Raw genomic sequence first — 13,392 nt, 5'->3', positions numbered from 1 at the left:
CTCACTTGCTCCCAAAACAGAATTGTCAGTTACAAAACCTGCTAAGGAGCCAGGAATCTCTAGTTTGTTTGTTTTTTCTCTTTATCTAACACAAATCATTAATTAAGACATGGAAGGGCACAAAAACAGCCAGCAGGCACGGTAAGAAGACATGGCAGGCAAACGGGGTCAGGAAAACATTGCAACTGGGATAGAGCAAAGAACAAAATTTAACACTAACAGGTATCATGGTAGAAGAGTCAAACAAGAGGTAGAACCAGCGAGGATCCAATAGAGGATAGCCTAGATGATATTAGGAGGAAACACCAAAGCCAAGGAGACATCTTGAAGTAACTTTGCATAAAGTAGAAGGTGAGGGTAAATGACACTACTCAGAAAAGGCGAGTAAGGAAACATTACAATACCTACGCCATGGCAGTTTCATTTATTAAGGGGCATATGGTTGTCACAAACTCAGGGGTTGACCAAGTGACCAAATGTGATGGAGGGGAAGGAAGATACTAGGGACAGATGTAAGTAAGGGCCCTTTTATGTTGGCCACTTCCCATCGTTGCCTGTGTAAAAATGCCCAGCGATCAACCAACAAATACACGTTTGCTGCTTGACCAAATTTATTACATAACCCTAAAAGTTAGCCATATCTGCAGCACATACTCTCGTGTAAAAATAGGGACAACAATTATGCAAAAATTATCGTTTTTCTGATAGTAAATTGACGATTGCCCCATGAAAATCAAGCACCAATATCAGCCTGTCATTCGGACCAAGTTTGCGCAGTTTATCTGTTTGTGCAAATGGACCCTTAGTTCTTCTGGATTAACCATCATAGACCATTTATGGTACTGTTGTACTTTGGGCAGCTGATAGCACCTGACCTGGATATGACTACACCCGCTATAATTATGCCCCGATATTAAGCGGCATCCCTTGATAGGTTGATGCTGATCGGCATTCGCTGATGTGACTAGGTCTGTAGATCTCCATGCTGCTTGGAGATACTTGCCGTTACGTACCCTGTATGGTGAGAATAGCACATGTTGCAAGTTTTTCCAAAAGAACAAAACTTGCTCATGTGCAATTTCATACAGATTATGACCGTACGCAGTCCGTTACACAAACAAACCAAAAACATGGCCATGTAAACCAAGCCTAAGGGTCTTTTTGCATGGATCAAGGTCACAGCATGTCAGTGCTCATTTAGCTCCAGTTACGGTAAGCAAGTCATCAGCACGGCATGCTGCCGAGCGATCGTTAGTGCGATTGTTCATTCGCATTCAGATTCATCCTCGGCGGTGGCAAATTACCTGATTACGCCCGGCCTTGCGATTCCGATGGAGGATGATTATGGTCTCCACGTAAAAGAGGCAATCAATCGTAAAGGAGTAAGAAACGTTTTCACACCCAACGCATAGACAAGGGGCACTCTAAACAAAAGCTCCAGATCTTACAAAACACAACCCATTATTTAGACTGAGAATACATCATTCAACCAATGACGTCTACCGGTCTCGACAACAGAATGAGGATACATAGGCAGGCACAATGAGGGAGCACCGAAACACCAAGCTGTTGAGATGTAAGGCTTCAAGGCAGATTTCATATAAGTACGAGTAGCATGACGATTGATGATTAAAAATTACCCAACCTGATTTTTTTTTACATTTAGCATGTTGAAGATAAATGTTAAGATTTGCTATGTGCAAGATGAGATGATGCCTCCAAAGACATGAATGTCTTGCTTGGGTAAATGGAGATTGCATTTAGTGGTTGTAAATTTGGCATGTTGTGGTGCTATCTTCATGCTCATTCAATATTTGTATTAATTGCCATCTATATAGAAATGATCTGCATTTTTCAATCAATAACAAATCGTCACAGTAACTGGCATGGGTTGTGGGCACCAGGTCTTTCATCCATAGGCAGGGATTAACAGCCAGTGCCCTACCTGGGAGGACTATAGTAGTCTAGTTTTAGAAAATTCATTTTTACATTCAATATTGAGTAATTTTGACTTCATAGTAAAAAGCCCACGACTCATGAATTGCAAAGAGTGGCTATCTTTCTGGAGGATCCGGCATGTACATGCATTACATGGCCAGCCGTTGATTTTAATAGGCATCATGTAATACTTTATTTGTCCTGCGGTTGTGCTGTAGGGAAAATGAACACTTGCTGCCAGTCCTCCTGAAGATTGCACCTGATCCCTACTGATCGCAGCTGTAACCCTTCTAACAAAATTGACCCCTATAAAGTTGCCACCTTCTTTACAACTACTAATTTTGAGGAAGGCATTAAAAAACTTTAAGGAACTATCAAATCGTTCGATCCATATAGAAAAATGCCACTACTTGTAAGAAGGTATCCAATCCAAGTAATAACTTAGCCAGGGAAGGGAGAAATAAAAGTAGGTACTAATTGTAGAGATTCACCAGTTATATGAATTTTCCTAGCTATCATTAAGATATGCCATCACTTTATTATTATCAGTGGGGGTCCAACCTCTGGGACCCCATAGATCCAAAAAAAGTTAAATAGATGCAGCACTGGGGTAACATTCCTATTTTCCCCCCTGCTTCAGTGACGCTATGCAAGAAATAAGGATTGTGAATCCACTGGGGTAGCGTTGCGCCTGTTTCAATTTCTGGATTGGTGGGATTCCCAAATGTTGGACCTCCGCCGGTCATAAAGTGACGACAAACCCTAGAGATAGAGGGGAAAAAACGTTTGGCTTTCCAATAGCCAGCTACTATTTGTAAGAACCTAAATATACATATAGGGTTCATGTTTGGGGTATAAACCTATATTCCTTATTAAAATAAATAGCAATACCCCCAAAGCTAGAATTGCGCAATGTGCTAGTTTTTCAAGTACAGATTCCCCTTAGCAAACGACATCTACCTCCGGTGGCACACAACCCAGGTGTGAACCAAAGGCTTAGACAATATTCTGAAAGACTTTGAGAAAAAATACTATCTCACTTAGCAGCCCCCTATTTTTTGTAGGGTACCTTCCATTATAGTGTTAGAATAATGAAAAAACTTTTCTGTGACTCAATTTGCTTCATATAAATTACCAAAAAGACCAAACAACATGGTCTAGAGACTGATGTAGCATAAAACTAACTAATAAGTGCTTATAGGGAATCTGTCACCCATATTTAGTGATATCATGTAAAGATATCACCCAATTGCGCATCCCAGGATTCTATTAGGGCTTTTGACTCCCCCGACCCAGCACCATTGAGGCATAAATACCTTTTTTTATCTTGTTGGGGATGTATGCAAATCGCCGCAGTCCGGTCCGATGGGCGTGGCTTAGTCGCCTTCCCCCCCCCCCTCGGCTTGCTGCACATAATCTTCATCTGTGAATAGCACAGATAACGTTGGTTTCTGCGCTTGCACATAGTAAAGGCCACCGGCGCCTGAGCAGTATGCTTTGCCCAACTGTGGGCGAAGCATATAATCGCTACTGCGCATGCGCCGGTATTTTCCATCACGGTCTGTGCCCCAGAAGTCTTCATATGCATGTGCAGCAAGCCGAGGAGGGGGGGGGAAGAAGGCGACTAAGCCACGCCCATCCGACCGGACCGCGGCGATTTGCATACATCCCCAACAAGATAAAAAAGGTATTTATGCCTCAAAGGTGCGGGGTCGGGGAAGTGAAAAGCCCTAATAGAATCCTTATGGGACGCGCAATTGGGTGATATCTTTACATGATATCACTAAATATGGGTGACAGATTCCCTTTAATCCCATGCAAAAAGTTGACCAATAAATGCTGGGACATAAGCTGACCCAGTGGCCACCATCTAGTAGCAATTGTGATAATATGCCTTCGACATGGCGCTGCCGATTTGATTTTTCGGACTCTTTCTACTTTCTTTCAATACACTTTTCGTACAGTCCCCAAGAAATATGTAGCCCTTGTTATGTGGTAAGCTCCTGATCTAGAACGTAACTCTGGTGCTAATACTCACTGTAGGGACAAGAGAGAGGTAACCCTAAAACAGTCCAGGAGTAAGGACTATGGAGATCTTCAAATTTTAATTTTGGGTAGTGTAGAAGAGTGGGTAGAGTACCATACATCATAAGCGCACTCATCGATGTAATATGGTAAGGTACTAATGGGAATCAATCCAGAAATGGTGAAATTTAATTAAAGAAGCTTTCTGCGCAAAAAAAAAAATCTATCACCTATCTGTTTGATAAGTGGTATGGAACATCAGAATTGATGCTCCACTGCAACAAGGCGTAGACTGGTCTAGTTTGACTGGTCAAACATGTGTCATCACTCCATTCAAGAGTGGAACCCCTGGATATGTATATTGATGGAATGCTCCTTTAAGGAGCACTTTAACTGACTAAGGAGCTTTTGGAACCCACTGAATATTAGCCCATGGGCAATGCTGTAAATGTGGGTTTGCCCTTGGACCAGTTTCCAACGCTCAACTCAAAGATACAGTTGTGGCCAAAAGTATTGACACCCCTGCAATTCTGTCAGATAATACTCAGTTTCTTCCTGAAAATGATTGCAAACACAAATTCTTTGGTATTATTATCTTCATTTAATTTGTCTTAAATGAAAAAACACAAAAGAGAATGAAGCAAAAAGCAAAACATTGATCATTTCACACAAAACTCCAAAAATGGGCCAGACAAAAGTATTGGCACCCTCAGCCTAATACTTGGTTGCACAACCTTTAGCCAAAATAACTGCGACCAACCGCTTCCGGTAACCATCAATGAGTTTCTTACAATGCTCTGCTGGAATTTTAGATCATTCTTCTTTGGCAAACTGCTCCAGATCCCTGATATTTGAAGGGTGCCTTCTCCAAACTGCCATTTTTAGATCTCTCCACAGGTGTTCTATGGGATTCAGGTCTGGACTCATTGCTGACCACCTTAGAAGTCTCCAGTGCTTTCTCTCAAACCATTTTCTAGTGCTTTTTGAAGTGTGTTTTGGGTCATTGTCCTGCTGGAAGACCCATGACCTCTGAGGGAGACCCAGCTTTCTCACACTGGGCCCTACATTATGCTGCAAAATTTGTTGGTAGTCTTCAGACTTCATTATGCCATGCACATGGTCAAGCAGTCCAGTGCCAGAGGCAGCAAAGCAACCCCAAAACACCAGGGAACCTCCACCATGTTTGACTGTAGGGACCGTGTTCTTTTCTTTGAATGCCTTTTTTTTTCTCCTGTAAACTCTATGTTGATGCCTTTGCCCAAAAAGCTCTACTTTTGTCTCATCTGACCAGAGAACATTCTTCCAAAACGTTTTAGGCTTTTTCAGGTAAATTTTGGCAAACTCCAGCCTGGCTTTTTTATGTCTCGGGGTAAGAAGTGGGGTCTTCCTGGGTCTCCTACCATACAGTCCCTTTTCATTCAGACGCCAACGGATAGTACGGGTTGACACTGTTGTACCCTCGGACTGCAGGGCAGCTTGAACTTGTTTGGATGTTAGTCGAGGTTCTTTATCCAACATCCGCACAATCTTGCGTTGAAACCTCTTGTCAATTTTTCTTTTCCATCCACATCTAGGGAGGTTAGCCACAGTGCCATGGGCTTTAAACTTCTTGATGACACTGCGCACGGTAGACAGAGGAACATTCAGGTCTTTGGAGATGGACTTGTAGCCTTGAGATTGCTCATGCTTCCTCACAATTTGGTTTCTCAAGTCCTCAGACAGTTCTTTGGTCTTCTTTCTTTTCTCCATGCTCAATGTGGTACACACAAGGACACAGGACAGAGGTTGAGTCAACTTTAAACCATGTCAACTGGCTGCAAGTGTGATTTAGTTTGGCTGCAAGTGTGATTTAGTTATTGCCAACACCTGTTAGGTGCCACAGGTAAGTTACAGGTGCTGTTAATTACGCAAATTAGAGAAGCATCACATGATTTTTCTAACAGTGCCAATACTTTTGTCCACCCTCTTTTTTATGTTTGGTGTGGAATTATATCCAATTTAGCTTTAGGACAATTCTTTTTGTGTTTTTTCATTTAAGACAAATTAAATGAAGATAATAATACCAAAGAATTTGTGTTTGCAATCATTTTCAGGAAGAAACTGAGTATTATCTGACAGAATTGCAGGGGTGTCAACACTTTTGGCCACAACTGTATATAGTTTTTTATGATTTGAATTCAAATTTGTATGTAAAAAGCTATTCAATTGCTTACCCAACCCATACACAGTGACTGATGGGTTCTCCTGTGTGTTTGTAGGACTTACAGACTTTCTCTATGAGTGGGCGGGGTAAGTGGGACTCACAGGCTTTCTCTATAAGGAAGGGGGAAGCAAGATTAACAGGCTTTTTCAATGAATGGTAGGTGAAAGCAGGGCTCATAATCTTACTCTATGAGTGGTTGGTGGAAGCAGGGCTCATATTTTTACTTTATAAGTTGACAGAGGATTCAGGACTCACAGGCTTTATTTATGAGTGGACGGGGAAGTAGGCTTTCTCTATGGGTGGGAAGGGTAAGCGGACTCACAGGCTTTCTCTATGGGTGGCGAGGTAAGTGGGACTCACGTGCATTATCTATGAATGAGCAGGGGAAGCAGGACTTACAGGCTTTCTCCTTGAGTGTATGGTGAAAGCAAGACACACAGATTTTTTTGAGTTGACAACGAAAGCAGGACTCGTAAGCTTCTCTATGAGTTGGTGGCGAAAGCAGGACTCGGGCTTCTATATGAGTGGGTGGGGGAAGCAGGATTTGTAGGCTTCTCAATGATTTGTGGGGGAAGCAGGATTTGTAGGCTTCTCAATGATTTGTGGGGGAAGCAGGACTCGTAGGCTTCTCTATGAGTGGCTAGGGGAAGCAGGACCCAGGCTTTCTCTATGAGTGGGTGGCAGAAGCAGGACTCACAAGTTTCTCTATGAGTGGGGGGATCAGATATTGCGCCAATCTGATGGGCTGTGATTGGTGGATAGACTTATACTCAGCATGGTGGGTTAGAATATTGGTTGTTTAAATGTACTTTAGTAAAGGTTATATTTTATACTGTTAGTCCACTTAAGTCAGTGAATTATTTCAGAATGAGAGGGCTCTTTGAGTCCCTAGGTCCTCAAGCAATGAATTTGTATGTGCTTAACATTAAAATGCTGAACCAAATCATAGAAAACTATATATTTCCAAACTCAGCGTCTCCTCCTCTATTGTTTGCTGACATAGGCAGGAAATCTGAGGCTGTGTCCACACGTTGCGTTTACTATGCAGCCCAAAAAACACAAATGCCTGTGACTCAGAGCACTTTCATTTTTAATAGCCATGACGAGAATTGCATAACTGCATACCCATAGAGATGACCGAATTGATTCACAGGACCCTGGTCCTGGATAGGAGCCCCATGAACCTCCTACCTACTGGTATCCCCAGCTCCTCTTCTTATTAGTCATGTGGGCATCACGCCGCAACAATGACGTGACGATACGCTGTAGCTACAAATCAGAGCAGGCACCGGGGATACCGGTAGGTAGGAGGTAGTTCGCAGGGCTACTGGAAAACTGAAGTTCCCAATAGACCAGGGTCCTACAAATCAGAGGAGGCATCGGGGATGCCGACATGTAGGAGGTGGTTTGCAGGGCTACTGGTAAACTGACGTTAACACTAGACCATGGTCCTACAGATCAGAGGAGGCAGAAGAGATGCGGGTAGGTAGGAGGTGGTTTGCAGGGCTACAAAAAAACTGAAGTCAACATTAGACCAGTGTTTTACAAATCATAGGAGGCAGCAGGGATGCCAGTAGGTAGGAGGTGGTTCACAGGGCTACCAGAAAACTAAAGTCACCACTAGACCAGGGTCCTACAAATCAAAGGAGGCAGCAGGGATGCTGGTAGGTAGGAGGTTTACAAGGCTACTGGAAAAGTCACCACTAGACCAGGGACGTACCTACAAGTCACAGGAAGCAGCAGGGATGCCGGTAGATAGGAGGTAGTTCACAGGGCTACCGGAAACCTGAAGTCACCATTAGACCAGGGTTCTACAAATCACAGGAAGCAGCAGGGATGCCAGTAGGTAGGATGTGTTTCACAGGGCTACCGAAAAACAAAAGTCACCATTAGACTAGGGTCCTACAAATCAGAGGAGGCATCGGGGATGCCGATAGGTAGGAGGTGGCTCGCAAGGCTATCAAGAAACTGAAGACACCATTAGACCAGGGTCTTACAAATCGATCTGTTCATCTCTCTACATGGCCATTAACAGTAAAGGTGATTTTTGCTGAAGTCATTTACATTGCATACTGATCTGTACAAATTTTGCCCACAAGGTGTGAATGCAGCCTTAATCAAGGTCGCGTATAAAATAACTAGTAGCAGCTTCACTTCGGATGGGACTGCAGCTGCTTAGAATTCAACCAAGATCTGAACAATTCATTCAAGTATGTGTCCCGCAACACGTCATAAATCGTGCAATTTTTCTAAAGTCATATGTTGGTATGTAAGCATGTGTTTAATACCTGTATACGGCCTGTAATTTTTCTATACAAAAAAAGTGGAGTATTGTACTAGAATGATATATTAATGGTTTGATGATTAATTTTTGCAGATCAGCAATTGGGTAAAAAATCCAAAGGGTTTTTATTCTTTAAATTGATGTTTATTTCCTTTTAAGGAATCACTGCCTCCATTTAGCAAATTCTTCCTCAAGAGAGACAAGTCAGTGGACGGCTTCTACTAACCGATCTGTAGGTAACTCTCCGCGAAGAGTCAACTCAATGTTCCACGCTACGCTCAACTTCACCTGCAGGCAGCGCGCATCCGTGCTGTCACCCAGCATCAGATTCAGGATACAGTCAAAATGGAAGAAACTCAAAGGTGCTTGCTTGTATCAACCAAATGTACAGAAATATTCAACCGTTCCGGACATTGACTTTCCATCATCACATTTCTTGCACAGGGTCATGGGGTGGGGTGAACCGATGATGCAATGCAGATTTCAGCTGTAATACAGGTGCAATATTCCGAGAAGAACAAGTCTCAGGAATTCTATGGAGAATCTATGAATTACTATAATAAATGCTGATATGTGTCTTCTTAATGTTACTGTTATATGGGGGCACCGTAGGGTGGTCTCATCTCATGGTTCATTTTTGAGCTTTTCGAGGGGGGTGCTGCACTTGTTCTTTTTTTTCTTCTCTTCAATACAGGGAAATTCTTAGAAAAAAAATTTAAGAAATGCTGTTGGGTATCACGCATTAGCGACGATGGATCCTAGATTGTACGTAAACCGCAGAGGACACAACACATCAGCAACATGTCAAAGCTCCGACGCGCGTTCAACCGACAAGCTCCCGGGTGATTGGTCCGGTGATGGAAAAAGGAAATTCTAAATGATAGTACAGATCCCATATCTGGGATTCTCCATCTATTGCAAAACTACAACTCCCAGCATGTGCTAAAGGCCTTCATTTAAAGAATAAAGAAAAAACATCTTTAGGGATCTTTTTTTTACTTAAAGTAAAGATCCTATCCCAAATTGTAGTAGGTGTAATAATAAGAATATTAGCAAATACCTCCAATTGGAAATGTGGTATAGTTAGTATGATTAACTATGTCACTTATCCCATGTGCAGGGCATTGCTGTAGCTTTGGTATCCATTGTTACAAACACTCGTATAGTGAGATTCTTATTAGTGGTCGTAACAATGGATACCGAAGCTACTGCAATGTCCTGCACATGAAGTAAGTGACATAGGTTATCAGAAGACCTATACTAAGGTATTTGCTAATATTATTACACATTGGGATAGGGTCTCAGGGATGGCAAAACGCTGTTAAGTGCATGTATTTAGGCCTAAAACTAACTTTGCACCTGGGCTTCATTAAAAACTTTGCACCGTTTGCCTTTTACAGACTCTGCGTTTTCCTGTATATTCGCTCAACAGGTTCAAAAAGGTGAAATTTATGGTCCTAACCTGAACTTACAGCCTCGTAGACGCATATCGGGCAGCAAGTTCTGGTCAGGAGACGCGAAATTAGTATGTGGGCCCGTCTGAACCCAGACTTATTTTTTCTCGGCTAATTTATGACCACATCAAAGTTTAGCTCAACTTTAATGTGGTCTAAGGTTTATACTCGCCCATCAGAATGCGCTCACTGGCTGATCCTCAGGTAACTCATTCAGCACCATTAGGAAGTGTAACAATGAAGCTAAAGAAGGCAAATGGCGCAACATTTTTATTAGTGAAACCCAAATATAAAAATGTTAAGATCCAAATCCTCTAAATGCGAGGCTGCGCTCACCTCCCTGCAGCAGTCCTACGACCGCGGCTGTGTTAATATTAATGGCAAACCTCCAGTCGTTCCCATTGCATAGATTATTCCTGTGCTTGATGCAACGTGACACATCGTACGGGTGCAAATAAAGACTATTTGCAGGCAGGGATGCGGGGAACCGAAGTGCTCCAAATTTAAAAAATCCAATCCAGTAAATGAACGATAATGATTGACATATAATACAGGAGCGGGGGGTTGGGGGGGTCATGCCTTTGGATTTATGGTGGGCTACCGGGAGCGGAGGCTTCTCTCACATCCCGGCCTATTAGTAGTTAACATTTCATCAGCAGAGCAGAACAAGGTAGCCTCGGAGACCAGCACGATCGCTCCCCTACACGCGAGCCCCCATCTTTCCCTCCGCTGCTAGATCCGCAGGGCGGCCTCACAGCTAAATTTAGAATGGATAAAGGACAGGCGTGGAGGGGGGGGTGCAAAAACGAAAAATACAAAATCAGTGTTTCTATTTTGGTGGCATCAGCAGGAAATAAGGAAGCGAAAACGAATGTAAGACATCGAAAATGCATTAATCCCATGAATAATACATGGAGCAAAGCCAAGAAGCCTCACATCAGCAGGCAGACGCGCAGTGAATGAGCAGCCGGGGATTAGAGGGAAAAAAAGGACATTTCTGCATTAAGCACAGACCGTGAACTTCTGCAGACTCCATTGGGATCTCCGGATACCTGCCACACTGCGTAATTTAATCAAAGCATTTCCTTTCCCAACAAGCCCAGTAATGTGCCATATGGCGCAGTCATCGGCTCGCATAACACCCGACCACGCCGCGGATTGCACCAGTCAACTACTCACACTGGCGCCAATCGATTTTGGGAATTAAAAGAAAAAAAAAGCATGGCCGTGAAATATCCCATCAAGAGCATTAAGCACATGTAACAGTCCAAACCACAGCCGGCACTCACATCTTAAAATAATCACTTTATTGATCCAGTAATATAAAAGGCACATAAAATGGCTGAACCCAACAGCACAAAAATGAAAAAGGCAGAAAATATTCGCTGCACTCCCAGGCAACATATTTCAGACCTACATGTTTCATCAAGGCTCGATAAAGGACCATGCAGGTCTGAAATATGTCTCCTGGGAGCGCAGCGGATATTTCTTTTCTGGCTTTTTAATTTTTGTGCCGTCGTGTTCAACCATTTTTTGTGCCATTTAGACTACTGGATCAATAAAGCAATTTTTAGGCTGGGATCACACATGCGCCGGCACTTGGGAGTGGAGCGTGCTGTTCCATGTATTGCTATGCGGCCGCACGCTCCGCCCGGCGGCAGTGCCGAGTATTAACATGCGAGACTCAGCCGTTATTCCTCGCATGTGTGATCCCAGCCTTATAAGATGTGAGTGCTGGCGGCAGTGCCAGGTATTAACATGTGAGACTCGGCCGTATTCGTCGCATGTGTGATCCCGGCCTTATAAGATGTGAGTGCTGGCTATGGTTTGGACCACATCAGTAGGGAGCCCATCAAACCACCTCTGTTCCACCAGGTTCGTTTTTTGGGAGGTGGGGGGATAAGCCAGTCTGGCGCCACATTATCACTCCAGAATGATGCATTTGCCACATCGCACCAGGCTTGGTAATCAAAAGAGTAGCCTAGGTGGAGGGCCACAGGGCCCCAAGGAGTCTGCTGTGGAATCCGTTCGTGGCCACAGGATCAGGGTCCAGAGAACCATCTAGCAAAACTAGGCAAAAACGTGCAAAATAGAGCCCACAGCTGTTAACTTGTTAAATGCCACGCTCCCATCAGCAAACTTGTGATGTGATCAGTGTGCCGATGGGTTGTCATGACAACTAATGATCTGCTGAAGACCCCCCGTGACTGTCATTATGATCCTGCTATCAATCTGAGCCCGTAGCCAATGTTCATAGATTGTGATTTTCTCTATACATAGCAGGCCGACACACTGCTGGGTACAGCATAGGTGATCAGACAATTGCAGCTTCAATTACCTTAACCCCTTAAAGACCAGGGGTATTTTTGGTTTTGCATTTTCATTTTTCCCTCCCCTTCTTTCCAGAGCCATAACTTTTTTATTTTTCCGTCTATATGGCCATGCGAGGGCTTATTTTTTGCGGGACGAGTTGTACTTTTAAATGACACCATTGGTTTTACCATGTCGTGTACTCGAAAACGGGAAAAAAAATTCCAAGTGCGGTGAAATTGCAAAAAAAGTGCAATCCCACACTTGTTTTTTGTTGGCTTTTTTGCTAGGTTCACTAGATGCTAAATCTGACCTTCCATTATGATTCTCCAGGTCATTACGAGTTCATGGACACCAAACATGTCTATGTCCTCTTTTATCTAAGTGGTGAAAAAAAGTTCCAAAGTTTGCTAAAAAAAAAAAAAAATTTTTTTAAATTTTGCAATTTTCAAACTTAATTTTTATCCCCTTAAATCAGTCATATCACACAAAAGAGTTAATAAGTAACATTTCCCACATGTCTACTTTACATCAGCACAATTTTTGTAACAATTTTGTTTTGTTGAGAAGGTATAAGGGTTAAAAACAGGATTTTTTAGGTTGCTTACCGTAAAATCTGTTTCTCGGAGCCTTCATTGGGGGACACAGAGACCATGGGTGTATGCTGCTGCCACTAGGAGGCTGACACTATGCACAAAAAAAGGTTAGCTCCTCCTCCGCAGTGTACACCCCACCGACGGGCAGAAAATTCCTCAGTTAGTGAGAAAGCAGTAGGAGAAGTAACAGAATAGATTGAAAACAGAACAGATAACTCAACTGTAAACAACCAACAAACATAACAGGAGTTGTAGAACATGGGATGGTGCTGTGTCCCCCAATGAAGGCTCCGAGAAACAGATTTTACGGTAAGCAACCTAAAAAATCCTGTTTTCTCGTTCGCCTTATTGGGGGACACAGAGACCATGGGAGGTCCCAAAGCAGTCCCTGGGGTCGGAAAACAAACTTCCATCAGGCCAGCGGACTCACCACCGCCGCCTGCAGAATCCTCCTACCTAGGCTGGCGTCCGCCGAAGCGTAGGTGTGGACATTGTAGAATTTCACAAACGTGTGAACCGACGACCAGGTTGCAGCTTTGCAAAGCTGCAGCGTGGAAGCCCTGTGGCGTACCGCCCAGGAGG

Source organism: Dendrobates tinctorius, unplaced genomic scaffold (genome assembly GCF_039654945.1).
Source record: "Dendrobates tinctorius isolate UK_male_01 unplaced genomic scaffold, ASM3965494v1 ptg000158l, whole genome shotgun sequence".
Lineage (NCBI taxonomy): Eukaryota > Metazoa > Chordata > Amphibia > Anura > Dendrobatidae > Dendrobates > Dendrobates tinctorius.
The sequence above is the reverse complement of the archived record's forward strand: the minus strand, read 5'-3'. Positions refer to the sequence as shown.